At 37.0% G+C, this 8,111-nt stretch overlaps 1 protein-coding gene across 3 annotated transcripts in view; it reads right to left on the minus strand.

The window, feature by feature from the left end:
* The window catches only part of LOC129575384 (serine/threonine-protein phosphatase rdgC), a 53,288-nt gene extending 50,447 nt beyond the window's left edge, over positions 1-2,841 (minus strand). Inside the window, exon 1 of one of the 3 annotated variants that reach the window (XM_055458922.1) lies at positions 2,770-2,841. The gene's annotated coding sequence lies outside the window, so the exon portion shown is untranslated. Of the gene's footprint in view, positions 1-2,040 lie in introns of all 3 variants that reach the window. The other 2 variants (XM_055458921.1, XM_055458923.1) reach the window with 2 other exon arrangements.
* Between the last annotated feature and the right edge of the window lie 5,270 nt (positions 2,842-8,111).

Below are 8,111 nucleotides of genomic sequence, written 5' to 3' on the forward strand. Positions count from 1 at the left end.
AAGATTTCTGTGTTTGTGTTCTGCGCACAGGTTTTGTAGGAAAGGTTCTTCTTCTCAGGCCGTCATTTATAATTTGTAATCGTCGGTTGATTATTAATGAACTTAAGCATTCATATTTCCGCAGTTTGTCCATGTATGTGAATTTTGCGTATATGTATGTGGTCAGATTTTGGTTTTCTCATATTTTATTTGGCGGATACATCACGTTTGCATGACTAATGTTATTCAGAAAATATGAAGAATGTGAAAGATTACATTCTCCAAATACATATTTCCAAACTCATCTCTCGCACTTTTTATCCGTAACACGTTTCCACACTTCGTTATTCAATCGAAAAGAAAGGAAGTTAGACATGGGGATAGAGAAAAAAAACTGCAAAGGCGTTTATCAATCCAAAATAGCACACATGCATCGAAATTGGAACGACCCGAAAGAACTTGATTTTCTATATGCAAATATCGTTTCAATATCACTTATTAAGTGGATCCAACAATTAAACACAATCTCTCTCTCTCTCTCTCACTCACGCACCATATAACATACAAACATCTAATATATTCGACATTTTGAATAGTAAATATTTTGGCAATAGAGAAAGCCTGGAATCAAATCAAATAGTGCGTGTATGGGTGGGCTTATGGTACAAACCATTTGCAAAAACCACGTTCATGAATAAATAATTCGGTGTTATTTACGAATGCCTCGCTTGGTGGGTTAGGAAAATGTTGTGGCAATTTAAGGACGCCGTTCAAATATCAACTTGTTTGGCTGGTTGGTGGTGGTGGCTGTTGTTGTTTTTTATTCGACCCTGTTTTTTCACACATTTTAGGCGCTTTTTAGTTGATATGTGTAATCCTGAAGCTCTGTCAAAATCGAAAAGGGATGTCTTTGCCGTTGATAGATTATACGGGTTTTATATGCGTTCTGTTGTTCAAAAATAAGCGATGTATGTTCATCAAGAGGAGGATTCACACTCATACATAATAATGTGGTGTCGTTGAATCTAAGGGTGTTAGGGAGAACGAAGATTGAGAGAGCGGAGAAGAGGAAATGAAACAGATTGACAGGCCAGAGATAGAGGTAGAGAGAGAAAAGGGAAGACAGGGAACGGAATGGGAGGTAGAATGGTGCCTAAGTGCTCAATTACTCAAAAATCAGTTGAGTAAATTATTGCCAAACGAATGAACCAATGTTGTATAAACCGTTAAAGCCACAATGTCACTATATGGACTATTTTGTCGCTTTTCAATCCATTCCAATACTCTAGAACGCTCACTCTCACTCTCGTTCGTTCGTTCTGCTACTTTTACCACTTTTATCGATATCATATTTTGAAGCGCTTCCAAAATCATTATAAAAAGGTGGAACGAGCAACAAATGAACACTTGTTTTTTTTTGTTCTTGGTATTGCCTTTTGAAACATGCCTGACAGTCTCACTCCCTGTTTCTGGCTCTAGCGCCGCTTCACCGTTAAAGCTCGTTCATTCTTTTACTTTCAACCGTTTATATATGCTGAATGTCATCGTCACTACGGCGTTTCTTTGTGTGTTGTTATCAAAGAAAAATGATTATACGATTGTATATTGATTCATTTATTTTTCTACAAAATAATTTTTCTTCTTTTCTGCACTTATTCACGAAATATATTTGTGTCATATATATCTATCTAATGTATATGCAGCCATAGCAAAGAACACACACACACACATTTGGACATCCGTTCAAATACACACATCTCACACACGAAATCCCCATAGTGAGTTAAAACGATGTCGGTTTTCGTACGCTTGACAAAATCGACACAAAGTCAGAGAGAGAGAGAGAGAGAGAGAGAGAGAGAGAGAGAGAGAGACGGAGGGAGAGACGGAGGGAGAGAGAACGAACAAGAGAAGTCGGGTGATAATCAAAATCCAAAGTACGTTTCAGGGAATATCGAGAGAGTACAACATCTTCACATCGTTTTTCCAAGAAAAAAAAATATCTATTACATTTTCAATTTATCAAGCATCAACAATTTATATCTATGTGTAAACTGAAACCTTTTTCCATCACCTCCATTGTGATCGTACGGCGTGTTTATTCTGCTCTTGCTATATATTCATTCGATCGAAATTGAGAGCGAATGAATCTTCTTTTTTTCCTTCTTGTTCAGTTGATTGATATAAGTATGTTCAAAATAAACAGAAATAGTGATGACAAAAATATTCACATATGATTCTTCGGCTGTGTCCGGCACAGTGTGTTTACTGAGAGAAAAAGAGAAATGCCGTTACAAAAAAATAACGTGCATAATTTGAGATGCGCACCGCACGATACACCAAGAATAACAACAACAATAACACCAACAACATCAAAATATGATATTCAAAAATGACGACATCCGAAATTTTGCGATACTGAGATTTCGTAAGTGTCTCCCTTTTTCATTTAACGATTATATTCTTCTTTTTACTTCAACGTGTAATATTTCAGTGGATCATCTGAAGTTATTATAAATTGGAGGCAGAAAAAAAAAATTCGTTTTTTTTCACAAAGAAATATTATTAAACACAAAATCCAAAGAAAAATCGTTTCTTCTTTTTCTTTCTCAACAATTTTTTCTGGCTTTCCGCAAATCCGCACCACGAAAAGCACAAAATAAGCCGAAACAGAGGAATGAAAAAAAAAAAATACACCGAACGAACAGCCTCTCGTGTAGAAGCTGCTCATATGAGAGCAAATAGTTTCGAACACGCTTTCGATAGAACACAACATTCACTCGCACTCACACGATTTTCGTTTCGAGAACCAATGCGACCAAACAACAGCTATCGACTGAATCTGTAAAGTGTTGTTTCGATCGCTGAGACTCGGAATAGAATGAATGCGAGAATTGAATTGACTCTGCCATGTGAAATTGTGTGTGCTGCTGTTGCTGCTGCTGCTGCTGCCATAGCACAGTTCTATACATATTGCGGCGGACAACAGTAGAGCGAATCGACTACACGACTCGAGCAAGCAAAGCACTGAGCGAGAGAACGATGGCTGTGTATCAGTTGTGCGCTATTTTCGGATGTATGTTTCGATGGATGGATGGATGTTATATTCGACTTGTACGGCGTACAACGTTGCTGCTGCTTCTGCTGCTGCCACTGCTGTTTCTTGCTCCTAATATATTCCTGTGTATACAAATACATAGTGAAAATGGTTTCGTTGTGTTTTTCGCTACATTTAAAAAAGCCAATAGCTTCGATGCGTTTGCAAGACGACGGATTTTCATATTGCCATACGATGACGATGACGACGACGACGACGACGACGTCGTTCAGTAGCTTCGTATCGTTTGTTTTAACGATTACAAAGTTTATGCATGGCACACACACATCACACCACACCACACCACACAACACAGCATTGACTTACATTTTGAACATGCACGTTCCAACGACCGAATCGAAACAATTTCTTCGCATTTTTCTCTCTCGCTTTTGTAAAGAATGTCCCCATATTTTGCGATTTTGGCGCATATACATTTTTCCCACTGCACTCAACGTAATATCGTTTCCACGCTAATTTTTTAAGTGTCGAAACAGTTTGCTCCTTCTTCATCCAGGAACGAGCCAATATAGGAATAATATATATATATGCTGGGGAGCACACTTTCAATTTTTCATACCGCATCGCAAATATGCTCGTTGAAATTCGGAAAACAATTATTGCACTTTTCGATAAATATATTTGACTAACGGATTAATTGACTCTCTACTGTAAATAAATTTACACCATTTTTCCCATGTCAACATTTCGAATTACAAACTGTGCACACACGCACACACACTGCAAATGACATAAATACATTCGAACATAATATATAGGATTATGTTTTAAATGTCAGCACTTGCAATGATGTCCCCCTATTCTTTCGTTAAATCGCTTGAAAGTGGTTCGTAATAAAGTAATAGCGTTCTGCTCAAAAGGGAGAGAGAAACGAAACATACAAGATGCGGAAACCAAAGAAAAATGAACAAAGAATACATCGATGTTCACAGTGTCGTTATGTGTGTTTATGTCGAGAGTCGACTTACGAAGAGGTGATCCAATCGAACACGATTGTGGCATTTAATTTATAGCTCTATCGTTTTTACCGATGATTTAATCGCTAACCAAATGTTCGTGTCAAGTCAAAGTTTGGTTTTTATTTATAAAGCCGAAAAGTTCACGGAATAACAATGAATATTCAATTGTGGGAGAGCAGAAGAAAGCGCACGAGGGAGAAATGGTGAGCGGGAGAGGGAATACATAACAAGTACAACCAGGATATATGATGATGATTGGATAGGCCAGGCCTGGTAGCTGCGCTGAAATCTCGGGGGTAAGAACACAAGCGCTTGAAACGAATCCGTACGAATATTTGTGAAATCGTGTGATTGTGTATACGAGACATTCGCTGCGCAGTGAGTGTACAACAACAATAACAAAGCCACGAACGCATGAATATATGCGAATCTATGTGAAACTCACAACTTGTTCCTAGCCCCTCGGCTGAAATGAGTCAAAATAAATAATTATAAACTCCATTCCGTCGGCTCGGTTCTACTCATTTCGATGGTATATTTTTCTATATTTACGTGAGCCATTTCGTTGTTAGTTGTTACTGTTGTTGTTGCTTTCTTTCATTGTGTTTCGATTCTTTTTTTCCATCGTTTCTTTCATTCGTTTCGAATAATTTCCCGTTTTGCCATTCCATTGATGCGTGTGTCCTATATTTCCCGAATTAAATTCCTTCTTTTCAGACACACACACACACACACACACACACACACACACACAAAGAGAGGATCAGCGCCCGCAACACACTACTGAATTTGATTGAATCAACGAGAAAGAGAAAGAAAGAGAGAGAGAGAGACGAGTTCATTTAAATTCATTTTATGCAGAACGGGGTGTTGAATGCAAATACTTTAGTTGAAATTGCTCGCTGAGGCAAAATCATCGTACATTCATTTGTTGCATGTCGATGGTTTTCAAGCGGAACCCGTTTCAAACCATTTGTTACTCGGTTTGGACGGAATCTCTTTTACTTTTTTCTCTTCCATTTCCCTCTCTCTCTCTCTCTCTCTCTCTCTCTCTCTCTCTCCCTGTTCGCATTCAATCAATAACTGTTGATCCATAAATTGTCAATTTTGGGATGAATTGGAATTCAAATCATTTTAAATGAACAATATTCCATTGATGGCGGATAGCGGTTCGGTGGTCTCGGCAAAAAGCAGGTGTGCGCTTGGGAATGAATGCCAAAATGAGTGTTCGTTTTTGCCATGCGAACATCTAATAAATTGATAAATTGTGTCCGAATATCGCAAACGTAAAATGAACCATTTTGATTAAAACGGTGTTAATGACCGATTCTACGGAGACTCTGAATCGACTCAAACTATTCGAATGGTAATAATTCTTCCCTTATGAATGGCACCGATAGTTCCATCATTTTCGAATCGATTCAATTTCTAGCTATATTTTCCACATCAATAATAAAAAAATTGACAAAATTCAAGTCATTTTCTCTCCCAATAGGTACAGATTCAACGAACACGATTAATAAGTGGAAAATCGACACAGAAAAACTCGATATACTGTCATCCGAACTAAGTGAAAGAAAAATAGAATAGAAAATCCCGCCATCTTCGTCAATAATTCCAATTTTATCGAAGATATAATTTATGTCCCGCTAATAGCATTGTTTTTTTCCTTCTCTTTCCTCTCAACTGATTTGAATACCGGACATTCAGCTATCCGTTTGGAATAAATCATTTGAATTGAAACGAAGTGTTCATGGTGTGCTTGAACAACTTCCATGCCTCGTTCAATAAGTTCCGAAAAGCAGGTAAAACGCGTTATTATTACAGTAAAACCTGTCAATAACGGAATCCCATGGGGAATTTTTTTTTTCCACTATTGACAAGAATTCCAGTATTCACAGGATCCGTTATTCAAAGGTTTTTGAGTCGATTCAAACAAGATTTTCCATTATTGAGGGTAAAAAGAAGCAAAACATACATTTTTATGGGTATTCAATTATCAAATCAAGTGATATAATGAACGTGAAAAGGAAATAATGAAATAAAAGTATTTTTTTACTAAATGAATGAAGGAAAAACGAAAGTGAAAAAACAGTGAAATTCACTGAGTGAATGACAAACATCACTTTTTAAAATAATCAAGCAGTTCAAACAATGACTCAAAGTGGGAAGGTAAATGATACTCATTTTTTGCACTATCAATTTGGCAGCGATGAATTCTGCATTTCATGAAACGAAACAATGATTACCAAACTTAATGTAAATGCACTGATCGAGTGAATATGTTTTTACTGGGAGCGTCAAAAATTTGTTTGCTTGAATAAATAAGCAATGATTTTGGCAGACAAAAATGAAAAATAATACTGAAATGAATGTAATGTAAATTGTACTGCACAATTTTTATGATGATCAGTGGTTTTGATGAAGGAAAAAATTAGTTTTATATGAAAAAGGGATGAATAAAAGACGAAAAAAAAATTTCTTCAAGAAATTTTTTTCCACTATTCGGAGTTTCGGTTTTCCGTTATTAACAGGTCAATTTGTATGGGAGAGCTCAACGGCCAAATTTTTTTCCACTATTGACACGATTTCCACTATTCCCAGGTTCCGTTATTGACAGGTTTTACTGTATAACAGAAAGTTTTGAGATATTGTTGTACGCATTGTGTGTGTATGTGTGAAAGAGAGAGAGAGAGGGAGATAGAGAGGTGAAATGTACTGAGATGAGTGAGGGGGGAGTAAGGATGGACCTTCACTTTGAATGCAAATAAATGTGCACGCATAGTGAAATTCGAATTGCCTAGACAAGATCAGAAGTCAAATGAAGCATCCGACACGAAAGTTCTAGCAATACGACCAAATATCTATTGACTAGATCGAGAGGAGAGTAAGTTCATCTGACTTTGTTGTGAAAGAGAAGAGTAAGTTTCTTTCGACTCAAAAATGGTTAAAGGCGAGTATGTTCATTTTTGGAGGGTCCTCGCGGTTTTCCACGGTTTCCGCGGAACTGATAAGAGATAACAACTTAGTGTCTTCGGCAAAGTTGTAGCACTCGAAGTCTTCTGTAACATGGCTGAAGTCAGTTATCTCTTATCTCTTATCAGCTACGCGAAAAGCGCGAAAAATGATAAGAAAAAAAAAGTTCTATATAAAATTTGCTTTTTTATGTGCGCGATTTGCGCGCAACTGATAAGAGATAAGAGATAGATGTCTTCAGCAATGTTAAAGAAAACCTCAAGTACTACAACTTTGCCGAAGACACCATGTTGTTATCTTTTATCAGTTTCGCGGAAACCTTGAAAAACCGCGGAGGCTAGACGGGATGCCAACATACTTCCTTTTAACGCAGATAGAATCAACAGAAATCATACTCTCCTCTTTCAAAATATATTAGAATTTTTTCACATACTCTCCTCTCGATCTAGTCAATAGATATATGGAACGGATTCCTTCATTATCCTGATTTTGAGCGCATACACACACACATTTACACAAAAACAATTCTAATGCAATCACCGAACTTGTACTATATTTTTTTTTAGAAAAAATTTGCTCTTCCCCTATTGTGGTACATAAGACACGGTTTAAATCAAATGTGTGTCATATAAACAGTGCAATTTTTTTTCTTCAATTGGTGGGAATAAAATTGGAACTAACATTTTGACGCAGTATTTGCTCAATCCGACTCGAATCTTGGGATTGAATTTAGACCATATCAATATTAAACGGGCGTATCGACAAACAATCGAGTGGTTACAGTTGAGCAAATGTTGAATGAAACCAATTAAAACACTCACTCATACTCTCTCATTCTCACTTTGACGATGCAAATTTGCGAATTAAAATTTTATGGGTGAAATTTCGGCGTATATAAACCCGAGTAGTTGGAACGAATGCAAAACCAGTTAATTGCCGCACATTTCGACGTCGAATTGTGCCGTGTATTGTGTTGTGTTTATTATTCGCTGGCGCTAGCTCACTATAGAAATTATTGTGCGTGGTCGCGTACATACAACAAATAGTAAAACACTGAAAAAACAAATGATTTACCAGAA

This window comes from Sitodiplosis mosellana, unplaced genomic scaffold (assembly GCF_009176505.1).
Source record: "Sitodiplosis mosellana isolate CC-2019 unplaced genomic scaffold, AAFC_SMos_1.0 Smas_scaffold_6166, whole genome shotgun sequence".
Taxonomy (NCBI): Eukaryota; Metazoa; Arthropoda; class Insecta; order Diptera; family Cecidomyiidae; genus Sitodiplosis; species Sitodiplosis mosellana.